Raw genomic sequence first — 13,068 nt, 5'->3', positions numbered from 1 at the left:
GAGTACCCGTGCCAAAGACACTGCCGAGAACCAGCTGACGGTACTGGAACACGGATGGGTAGTAGAAGGTACAAGAACCAATGGAACTGCCGAAGACCAGCTGACGGTACTGGAACTCGGTTACTAAGCAGGAGGTACCTGTGCCAGAAAGCACTACCAAGGACCAGCAGACATTGGTGGAACTTGGATACCGAGAAGGAGGCACCTAATCCAAAGGCACTGCCGAGAACCAGCTGACGGTACTGGAACCCGGATGGGTAGCAGAAGGTACCCATGTAAAAAAAAGTTCAAGGCCGCGAGCCGGCCGCAGTTACCAAAACCCACAGTCCTAAAGGGGGTGCTTGTCCTATTGGCACTATGGAACCAGCCTTCATTGCCAGATCCCGCAGCCCACATAGGAGTCACCTAAACTGCAGGCACCATAGAGTCGGCTAACCCGACCGCAACACGACAGGACAACGCATTGGAGGCAAAGTGACGTTGACACTACCCGGAAACAGCTGGCGTGCTGGAACCAGGCTGGGCAGGAGGGAGTACCCGTGCCAAAGACACTGCCGAGAACCAGCCGATGGTATTGGAACCCGGATGGGTAGTAGAAGGTACAAGAGCAAATGGAACTACCGAGGACCAGCTGACAGTACTGGAACCCGGATGGGTAGCAGAAGGTACAAGAGCCAATGGAACTGCCGAAGACCAGCTGACGGTACTGGAACTCGGTTACTAAGCAGGAGGTACCTGTGCCAGAAAGCACTACCAAGAACCAGCAGACGTTGGTGGAACTTGGATACCGAGAAGGAGGCACCTAATCCAAAGGCACTGCCGAGAACCAGCTGACGGTACTGGAATCCGGAAGGGTAGTAGAAGGTACAAGAGCAAATGGAACTACCGAGAACCAGCTGGCGGTGCTGGAACCCAGGGTACATACTAAAAATAGAGTGGAGCCAGAGGTGTAATTGGAGCAAGTTTTAAATCAGTAGTACAGTGGATGTGGACAAAGCAGGAGAATTTGCCGGTCACACAGCAGGAGAACAGCTGACGTTACTGAACCCCAATAACACTGGAGCAAGCGTTGACTGTGCAGACGGCACTTCTGAGCAGCAACTAGCGGTATTGGAGCCCAGGGTAAATACTAAAAACAGAGGAGCCAGAGGTGTATTTGTAGGAGGTTTTAAATCAGTAGTACACTGGATGTGGACAAAGCAGGAGAATTTGCCGGACACACAGCTGGGGATCAGCTGACGTTACTGAACCCCAATAACACTGGAGCAAGCGTTGACTGTGCAGACGGCACTTCTGAGCAGCAACTAGCGGTATTGGAGCCCAGGGTAAATACTAAAAACAGAGGAGCCAGAGGTATATTTGGAGGAGGTTTTAAATCAGTAGTACAGTGGATGTGGACAAAGCAGGAGAATTTGCCGGACACACAGCTGGGGATCAGCTGACTTTACTGAACCCCAATAACACTGGAGCAAGCGTTGACTGTGCAGACGGCACTTCTGAGCAGCAACTAGCGGTATTGGAGCCCAGGGTAAATACTAAAAACAGAGGAGCCAGAGGTGTATTTGGAGGAGGTTTTAAATCAGTAGTACAGTGGATGTGGACAAAGCAGGAGAATTTGCTGGACACACAGCTGGGGATCAGCTGACGTTACTGAACCCCAATAACACTGGAGCAAGCATTGATTGTGCAGACGGCACTTCTGAGCAGCAACTAGCGGTATTGGAGCCCAGGGTAAATACTAAAAACAGAGGAGCCAGAGGTATATTTGGAGGAGGTTTTAAATCAGTAGTACAGTGGATGTGGACAAAGCAGGAGAATTTGCCGGACACACAGCTGGGGATCAGCTGACTTTACTGAACCCCAATAACACTGGAGCAAGCGTTGACTGTGCAGACGGCACTTCTGAGCAGCAACTAGCGGTATTGGAGCCCAGGGTAAATACTAAAAACAGAGGAGCCAGAGGTATATTTGGAGGAGGTTTTAAATCAGTAGTACAGTGGATGTGGACAAAGCAGGAGAATTTGACGGACACACAGCTGGGGATCAGCTGACGTTACTGAACCCCAATAACACTGGAGCAAGCGTTGACTGTGCAGACGGCACTTCCGAGCGCCAACTGGCGGTGTTGGAGCTCAGGGATAATACTGAAAACAGAGGAGCCAGAGGTGTATTTGTAGGAGGTTTTAAATCAGTAGTACAGTGGATGTGGACAGAGCAGGAGAAATTGCCGTCCGCACAGCAGGGGAACAGCTGACGTTACTGAACCCCAATAACACGGCAGCAAGTGTTGACTGTGCAGACGGCACTTCCGAGCGCCAACTGGCGGTGTTGGAGCTCAGGGATAATACTGAAAACAGAGGAGCCAGAGGTGTAATTGGAGCAACTTTAAAATCTGTAGTAGTGAGAATGTGGACAGAGCAGGAGAAATTGCCGTCCGCACAGCAGGGGAACAGCTGACGTTACCGAACCCCAATAACACGGCAGCAAGTGTTGACTGTGCAGACGGCACTTCCGAGCACCAACTGGCGGTGTTGGAGCTCAGGGATAATACTGAAAACAGAGGAGCCAGAGGTGTAATTGGAGCAACTTTAAAATCTGTAGTAGTGAGAATGTGGACAGAGCAAGAGAAATTGCCGTCCGCACAGCAGGGGAACAGCTGACGTTACTGAACCGCAATGACACGGCAGCAAGTGTTGACTGTGCAGACGGCACTTCCGAGCGCCAACTGGCGGTGTTGGAGCTCAGGGATAATACTGAAAACAGAGGAGCCAGAGGTGTATTTGGAGGAGGTTTTAAATCAGTAGTACAGTGGATGTGGACAAAGCAGGAGAATTTGCCGGACACACAGCAGGGGAACAGCTGACGTTACTGAACCCCAATAACACTGGACCAAGCGTTGACTGTGCAGACGGCACTTCTGAGCAGCAACTAGCGGTATTGGAGCCCAGGGTAAATACTAAAAACAGAGGAGCCAGAGGTGTATTTGGAGGAGGTTTTATATCAGTAGTACAGTGGATGTGGACAAAGCAGGAGAATTTGCCGGACACACAGCTGGGGAACAGCTGACGTTACTGAACCCCAATAACACTGGAGCAAGCGTTGACTGTGCAGACGGCACTTCCGAGCGCCAACTGGCGGTGTTGGAGCTCAGGGATAATACTGAAAACAGAGGAGCCAGAGGTGTAATTGGAGCAACTTTAAAATCTGTAGTAGTGAGAATGTGGACAGAGCAGGAGAAATTGCCGTCCGCACAGCAGGGGAACAGCTGACGTTACTGAACCCCAATAACACGGCAGCAAGTGTTGACTGTGCAGACGGCACTTCCAAGCGCCAACTGGCGGTGTTGGAGCTCAGGGATAATACTGAAAACAGAGGAGCCAGAGGTGTAATTGGAGCAACTTTAAAATCTGTAGTAGTGAGAATGTGGACAGAGCAGGAGAAATTGCCGTCCGCACAGCAGGGGAACAGCTGACGTTACTGAACCCCAATAACACGGCAGCAAGTGTTGACTGTGAAGACGGCACTTCCGAGCGCCAACTGGCGGTGTTGGAGCTCAGGGATTACAGTTCAGGTGGTAGTAACATGAACAGAACAGGAGACCTGGATACTGTTGCCAACCAATTATTTATTCTGGAAGAGGACTGGCAAATTCATGAGAGATCCAGGCCTTGTTCATTTTGAGAAAAGTAAGCCGGTCAACGTTATCGGAGGATAGTCGCATGCGACGGTCTGTTAGTACACCACCTGCGGCACTAAAGACGCGTTCCGATAATACACTAGCAGCAGGGCAAGCTAGCACCTCCAATGCATACTGACTAAGCTCTGGCCATGTAACCAGCTTACAGACCCAAAACTTGAAGGGAGAAGAGCCGTCTGGGAGTACACTAAGAGGGCAAGACATGTAGTCTGTCACCATCTGACGGAAACGTTGCCTCCTGCTGACTGGAGCCGTCTGTGATGGTGTAGACATTTGTGGCGGTGGGGACACAAAACTTTGCCACCTTTCGGCCATACTGGTCTTGCCTTGTGCTGAGGCGCTGCTTCTGCTCCCTCTTTGTGCAGAGCTTCCTCCACTGCCTCGACGCACTGAGCTGCTTTGTAAAGCACTAGCAGCACTGCTCTCGGTTGGAATGGAGAACATGATGGAATGCACCAGTGCGTCTTGGTACTCCCGCATTTTACGCTCCCGGTTCAACGGTGTTATGAGGCTTTGTAAGTTGTCCCGATAGCGAGGATCTAGGAGGGTGGACACCCAATAATCAGCCGTGTTGAGAATGTGGGCGATGCGGCGGTCGTTTCTCAGGCACTGCAGCATGAAATCAACCATGTGCTGCAGACTGCCAACTGGCCAAGAAACGCTGTCCCCTGCTTGAGGCGTGATCTCTGCCTGCTCTGCATCACCCCACCCTCGCTCTAGATACTGACTACTAGAGCATTGTGTACCTCCCTCCTCTGGACAGATGTCTTCCTCATCCATTGACTCCTCCTCATCCTCCTCACAAAGTGTCCCCTGCCTAGGCCTTTGTGAGGAACCACGTTGCGCAGACTGTAGAGAAGCACATGGCATTTGTGACTCCTCATCCTCCACCTCTTCCAAAACCTCGTCCCTTAGTGCTTGCAGTGTTTTTTCAAGCAGGCAGATAAGGGGGATAGTCATGCTGACTAGTGTATCATCTGCACTCACCATCCGCATGGAATAATCGAAGGCACGCAAAACGTGGCAAATGTCCTTCATAGAGGCCCACTCAGTGGTGGTGAAGTGTGAATGGCGCGCACTGCGACTTGTTTGCGCCTGCTGCAGCTGGTACTCCATTACTGCTGCCTGCTGCTCACACAACCTCTCCAACATATGTAACGTTGAATTCCACCTGGTGGGTAGGTCACATATGATGCGATGTTCCGGAAGACGTAATCGGCGCTGCAGAGCTGCAATGCGTGATCTTGCATTGCTGGAACGCCGCAAGTGAGCGCACTCTATGCGGACCTTGTGAAGCAGTGCATCAAGATCCGGATAGTCCCTCAAAAAACTCTGCACGACCAAGTTGAGCACATGTGCCAGACATGGGATGTGAGTGAGGTTGCCTAGGCCAGAGCTGCCACCAGATTTCGGCCATTGTCACACACTACCATGCCTGGCTGGAGATTCGCTGGCACAAACCACACGTCGCTCTGCTGCTTGATGGCATTCCAGAGCTCCTGCACTGTGTGGCTTCGATTCCCCAAAGAAATTAATTTTAATACGGCCTGTTGACGTTTGGCCACGGCTGTGCTCATATTGGTCACCATAACAGGTAACCGTTCACGGGTCGATGTGGAGGTAGACCGTGATGGCTCCTGCAGCGCTGATTCAGAGGAACTGGAGTATGAGGAGGAGTCAATGTGTACAGACTGGATTCCTGCAATCCTTGGAGTTGGCAGAACACGTACAGCGCCACTCTCAAGATCTGTACCAGGCTCCACAACAGTTACCCAATGGGCAGTGACGGAAAGGTATCGTCCCTGTCCATGCTTATTGGTCCACGCATCGGTGGTCAGGTGGACCTTGCTACTGATGGCGTTTTGTAGCGCATGTTTAATTTTTCCCTCCACTTGATGTTGCAGGGCAGGGACGGCTTGCCTGCTGAAATAAAAGCGGCTGGGCACGTTGTATTGTGGGACTGCCAATGCCATAAAGTTACGGAATGTGTCAGTCTCCACCAGCCTGAATGATAGCATTTCAAGGGCCAGTAGTTTAGCAATGCCAGCATTCAGAGCCTGTGCTCGGGGGTGGTTTGCCGAGTATGGGCGCCTTTACTCCCATGCCTGTGCTAACGATGGCTGTAGACTGGCCTGGGAGTGTGAGGATGACTGGGAAAGTGGTGCTGTGGGTGGAATTACACTGTGTCTCTGTACAACAGTGCCAGAGATTCTTCCATGGCGATCCTGTGAGGAAGCCGAACCAGCTGTGTGTGAGCTGGAGGAAGAGGCTACAACACGAGCTGAAGAGGTGGTAGGTGGTGCTGTAGGTTGGCCTAGGTCTTCAGTGTGTTTTTGTAACTCCACCACGTGCTTGGTCCGCACATGTTTCCACATATTTGTGGTATTGAGGTTGCTGACACTTTTCCCTCTTTTCACCTTCTGATTACACAGCTTGCATTTGACAAAGCAAATGTCATCTGCAACTGTGTCAAAAAAGGACCAGGCACTGCAAGTCTTGGGAGCGCCCGCTTTGGATTTTGGAAGAGCCATGCTCCTAATGGGTGCTGAAGTGGAGGCTACAGGCAACCAAGTCTGCCCCCTCCCTCTCCCTCCTTTTTGGGCTGTTCGGGGAATCTCTTCCTCAGAGCTGCTCCCACCACCTTCCTGTCCCTCACGCCATGATGGGTCAAGGACCTCATCATCTACACCACCCTCTTCAAACAACTGCTTCTCCTGGGTAGTCTCGACAGCACAGTACGCACCAGAAAGTGGCACCTGAGTCTCATCATCAGATGCGTACTGAGGTGTGCTGCTGACCATAGGCACTGGCCCACCCGCCTCTTCAGATTCAGAGAGACAAAACGGTTGCGCATCACTGCATACTACCTCTTCTTCAAATTCTCGAATTCTGCTTGGCTGGCCCCCTCTTTCCAAGCCAAGAGATTCAGAGAACAGAAGTAGAGATGGCTCCTGTCCAGGGCTCTCTGACTGCCTGGGCAATTTGGCAGGTGGTGAAGAGACAGATGGGTGCTCTTCAGTGCTCAGGACCTGAGAGGATCTGGAACTAATTGAAGTCGATGCGTTAGCTGCCATCCATCCGACAACGGCTTCAATTTGGTCCTCCCGCAGCAGTGGGGTACGGCTAGCTCCTACAAAGCTGCGCATAAAGGACTGTTCCCTGGTAAAACTGGGGGATGCTGAGTCACTGGTGCCCGCAGCAGGCACAGAATCCCCACGTCCTCTCCCTGCAGGCACAGAATCCTCACGTCCTCTCCCTGCAGAAACTCCACGCCCACGACCACATGCCTTACTCCCTGCCTTCTTCATCTTGGTAGACTGATAAAGATAGGCAGAAAAGTACTAAGGGCTTAGTGTGCTTATTCCTGAACAGCTGCTAACAGGTATAAGAAACACTAATTTTATAAAGTGTGGACTAGACTTTAATATGAGCTAATGTGGCCTACACAACTGTAAAGTGGAGTGTTTGGTGAACTTTATTTAGGTTTTTTTGTCACAAAAAGACACTGGATGTGCCTAAAGATGTAATACCGATAGTATCACAAACTTTTTGTAGCTATTACAATGTAGGAAGGTAACCTACAATGCAATAGATGAGGCTACAAAAAATAGGCTAATACTAATCTGGCTGGGGCTGCAGGGCCCAATGCTGCAGAAAGGCTCCTCTAACTACTCCTATATAGTGTGTTTGGAACCAATTTAGCTGAATACGGATGGAACCACCGCACTAATAGGAGATATCAGGAAAAATTATGAATTGGCAAAAAAGGACAATGTATGAGGCAGTGACACACACTGAGCGCACTACACTCAGACGTGGCTGAAGCACACACTACAAGGTGAGCTGCACTCACACACCAGACCTTGCAGACAGCGGTGAACAGTACAGATGCAGAGCACTGTGCACTAGCGCTGCAAGACCAAAAAAATGTCTCTATCTACTCCTATATAGTGTGTTTGGAACCAATTTAGCTGAATACGGATTGAACCACCACACTAATAGGAGATATCAGGAAAAATTATGAATTGGCAAAAAAGGACAATGTATGAGGCAGTGACACACACTGAGTGCACTACAACCAGATGTGGCTGAAGCACACACTACAGGGTGAGCTGCACTCACACACAGAGACCTTGCAGAAAGCGGTGAACAGCACAGAGAACTCTGCACTAGCGCTGCAAGGCACAGCGATTTATAAAGTAGCTTGGGTAAAGCAGAATAGACCAAATAGGTAGCTAAAACTGTCCCTCAGAACAACAGCGTCCTATCCCTAACTGAATTCACAGCAGAGTGAGCTCAAAATGGCGGCGGCGGCTTTTATAGTGCATCATGACATCATTTCAGCAGCCAATCACAGCCATGCCATTAGTTAAGATGCCTACATGCCTAACAGGATGTGCCCACACTTCTTAGGATCCTCATTGGCTGAATAAAATGAAATTGGCTCATTGCATTATGGGAACTTCCGATTCCGGTATACGATATTGCAAAAGTATCGGAATTAAGTATCGGAATTCCGATACCGCGAATATCGGCCGATACCCGATATTTCAGTATCGGAATGCTCAACACTAATTGTAACTAATAAGGATTATTTCCTGAAGGAGGATAGTATCCGTGGCATTATAGGTACGTAATATGTGAGATTGCTGAAGGGTGAGTCGTACCCCCATTTTAGGAGATGCACCTGACACTATTTATTACCAGTTTAGTCACTTGGCATTTTATATGGAGAATGAACTGTTGAAATGTAAAAAAAAAATTAACTATATTAAGTTTGACACAAATGATGTAAAACGAAGTGGAAAGTAATGAGAATCTATTCTGCACTAATATATTGTGAAAAAGATCTGTATATGTTAATGAATTGTAATGATGATAATCACAAATTGCACCTATAAATGTTTTACCGTTTGCACTTGAACTCTGCTTGAGAAAGGTTCTGTGAACCGAAACGTCGCCATTTGGGCTCAATAAAGTCCATTTTTTCTAAGAATTGAATCTATCTGGAGTGCTGCCTTAATATATTTTTTTCTATTAAGATGCAATTTGGATACGTTGCTTGGAGGCCTGGCACCCACTGTGAGTATATGTGAAATGGTGCTGTTCCAATATATATATATATATATATATACAGTAGATATAAGGGCGGACAACCTTGTTTAACCTTTATTGTAATAAAGGTCCTGGAAGGATCCTAGAGAAGCTTCCTTGACTATATTGTGGGCGGATTGCAACCCCTCATCTTCTCTACTCTTTCTTTTTGCTTACAGTCACAATAACACCCTAATGAGCTGTTAAACTAGGACATACAAGTGCTTCTCACAAAATTAGAATATCATCAAAAAGTTAATTCATTTCAGTTCAACACAAAAAGTGAAACTCCTATATTATATAGAGTCATTACACACAGAGGGATCTATTATATAGAGTCATTACACACAGAGGGATCTATTATATAGAGTCATTACACACAGAGGGATCTATTATATAGAGTCATTACACGCAGAGGGATCTATTATATAGAGTCATTACACGCAGAGGGATCTATTATATAGAGTCATTACACACAGAGGGATCTATTATATAGAGCCATTACACACAGAGTGATCTATTATATAGAGTCATTACTCACAGAGTGATCTATTATATAGAGTCATTATACACAGAGGGATCTATTATATAGAGTCATTACACACAGAGGGATCTATTATATAGAGCCATTACACACAGAGGGATCTATTATATAGAGTCATTACACACAGAGGGATCTATTATATAGAGCCATTACACACAGAGGGATCTATTATATAGAGTCATTACACACAGAGTGATTTATTATATAGAGTCATTACACGCAGAGGGATCTATTATATAGAGTCATTACACACAGAGGGATCTATTATATAGAGTCATTACACACAGAGGGATCTATTATATAGAGTCATTACACACAGAGGGATCTATTATATAGAGTCATTACACACAGAGGGATCTATTATATAGAGTCATTACACACAGAGGGATCTATTATATAGAGTCATTATACACAGAGGGATCTATTATATAGAGTCATTACACACAGAGGGATCTATTATATAGAGTCATTACACACAGAGGGATCTATTATATAGAGTCATTACACACAGAGTGATCTATTATATAGGGTCATTACACACAGAGGGATCTATTATATAGAGTCATTACACACAGAGGGATCTATTATATAGAGTCATTGCACACAGAGGGATCTATTATATAGAGTCATTACACACCGAGGGATCTATTATATAGAGTCATTACACGCAGAGGGATCTATTATATAGAGTCATTACACGTAGAGGGATCTATTATATAGAGTCATTACACGCAGAGGGATCTATTATATAGAGTCTTTACACACAGAGGGATCTATTATATAGAGTCATTACACACAGAGGGATCTATTATATAGAGTCATTACACGCAGAGGGATCTATTATTGTCACGGGTGTGTCGCCACGAAGATCGTCACGATTACACAGCCTGACTTCTCGCAGCTGAGTTTTTGGTGCTTTGTGTTTTTCGGCAGTGAGGGAGTTAACTCTCTCTCTCTCTCTGTGTTAGACAGGTCCAGCCTCGCCCAGCTGCAATCAATGCTGCTGTAGTGGGACTACTTCAAATGCCTGCCAGTCTGTTAGGGAAGTGTCGGTGAAAGCATTTCATGCAGACTAACAGAGCGGATCGTGGTATTTGGAGTTTCAGAGCTAAGTGTATTTGGAGTGTTTTTTCCCTTCCTCGCTTTATCATTTATCTCCTTTCCCGTTGGTGTTCCCTCTGTTGTAGTTGTGTAGTTTTTGTATGCAAGGTGGTTTTGGTTTTACCCTTGTACTGTCTCGTTCGTCTAAGTACTGAGTGTGGGCATATTATTACCTGTCCCCTTTTGTTGTGATCAGGGGTCCTTCTTAGGACTAGATTACTTAGGTGCAGGGATCCTCAGGAGGTAGGGGTTACGCTGGCGGCCTGGACCTCTGTACCTTTAACAGTACCTCCAGGTAGAGGGATTAGTCAGGGCCCCAGCTTAGGGTCAGCTTAGGCCCCCTACCCCCAGTACACAGAGACAGCATGGAGAGGGGTGCTAAAGAATCTGAATACTATGGGGAACCGATACAAACGTATGGCTGATAGGAGGAGAGTGTCTGGTCCGGACCTAAGTGTGAACGATCGGGTATGGTTGTCTACCAGGAATATAAAACTTAAGGTTCCCTCCTGGAAACTGGGTCCCAGGTTCATCGGGCCGTACAGAATCAGTTCTATTATTAATCCGGTGGCATTCCGTCTTGACCTCCCCCCTACGTTTAAAATTCACAACGTGTTCCACAGATCGTTGCTTAAGAGGTATGTGGCGCCGGTGGTACCGTCACCTTTACCTCCCCCTCCAGTGGTGGTCAATGGTAACTTGGAGTTCCAGGTATCGAGGGTCATCGATTCACGCTTTAATCGCCGGTCCCTTCAGTACCTGGTTCATTGGAAGGGGTATGGTCCTGAGGAGAGGATGTGGGTTCCTGCGTCGGATATTAACGCAGACCGATTAGTTCGGGCCTTCCACACGACTCACCTGGATAAACCTGGCCCTGAGGGTCCGGAGGCCCCTCGTAGAAGGGGGGGTACTGTCACGGGTGTGTCGCCACGAAGATCGTCACGATTACACAGCCTGACTTCTCGCAGCTGAGTTTTTGGTGCTTTGTGTTTTTCGGCAGTGAGGGAGTTAACTCTCTCTCTCTCTGTGTTAGACGAGGTCCAGCCTCGCCCAGCTGCAATCAATGCTGCTGTAGTGGGACTACTTCAAATGCCTGCCGGTCTGTTAGGGAAGTGTCGGTGAAAGCATTTCATGCAGACTAACAGAGCGGATCGTAGTATTTGGAGTTTCAGAGCTAAGTGTATTTGGAGAGTTTTTTCCCTTCCTCGCTTTATCATTTATCTCCTTTCCCGTTGGTGTTCCCTCTGTTGTAGTTGTGTAATTTTTGTATGCAAGGTGGTTTTGGTTTTACCCTTGTACTGTCTCGTTCGTCTAAGTACTGAGTGTGGGCATATTATTACCTGTCCACTTTTGTTGTGATCAGGGGTCCTTCTCAGGACTAGATTACTTAGGTGCAGGGATCCTCAGGAGGTAGGGGTTACGCTGGCGGCCTGGACCTCTGTACCTTTAACAGTACCTCCAGGTAGAGGGATTAGTCAGGGCCCCAGCTTAGGGTCAGCTTAGGCCCCCTACCTCCAGTACACAGAGACAGCGTGACAATTATATAGAGTCATTACACACTTAGGGATCTCTTATATAGAGTCATTACACACAGAGGGATCTATTATATAGTCGTTACACACAAAGGGATCTATTATATAGAGTCAATACACACAGAGGGATCTATCATAGAGAGTCATTACACGCAGAGGGATCTATTATATAGAGTCATTACACACAGAGGGATCTATTATATAGAGTCATTACACACAGAGGGATCTATTATATAGAGTCATGACACACAGAGGGATCTATTATATAGAGTCATGACACACAGAGGGATCTATTATATAGAGTCATTGCACAGAGGGATCTATTATATAGAGTCATTACACACAGAGGGATCTATTATATAGAGTCATTACACACAGAGGGATCTATTATATAGAGTCATTACACACAAAGGGATCTATTATATAGAGTCATTACACACAGAGGGATCTATTATATAGAGTCATTACACACAGAGGGATCTATTATATAGAGTCATTACACACAGAGGGATCTAATATATAGAGTCATTACACACAGAGGGATCTATTAAATAGCGTCATTACACACAGAGGAATCTATTATATAGAGTCATTACACACAGAGCGATCTATTATATAGAGTCATTACACACAGAGCAATCTATTATATAGAGTCATTACACACAGAGCGATCTATTATATAGAGTCATTACACACAGAGGGATCTATTATATAGAGTCATTACAGACAGAGCGATCTATTATATAGAGTCATTACACACAGAGGAATCTATTATATAGAGTCATTACACACAGAGTGATCTATTATACAGAGTCATTACACACAGAGGGATCTATTATATAGAGTCATTACACACAGAGTGATCTATTATATAGAGTCATTACACACAGAGGGATCTATTATATAGAGTCATTACACGCAGAGGGATCTATTATATAGAGCCATTACACAGAGGGATCTATTATATAGAGTCATTACACACAGAGTGATCTATTATATAGAGTCATTACACACAGAGGGATCTATTATATAGAGTCATTACACGCAGAGGGATCTATTATATAGAGTCATTACACGCAGAGGGATCTATTATATAGAGT

Source organism: Phyllobates terribilis, unplaced genomic scaffold (genome assembly GCF_046119375.1).
Source record: "Phyllobates terribilis strain yellow unplaced genomic scaffold, ASM4611937v1 Scaffold_2__4_contigs__length_985480577, whole genome shotgun sequence".
Lineage (NCBI taxonomy): Eukaryota > Metazoa > Chordata > Amphibia > Anura > Dendrobatidae > Phyllobates > Phyllobates terribilis.
This window is presented reverse-complemented; position numbering follows the sequence as displayed.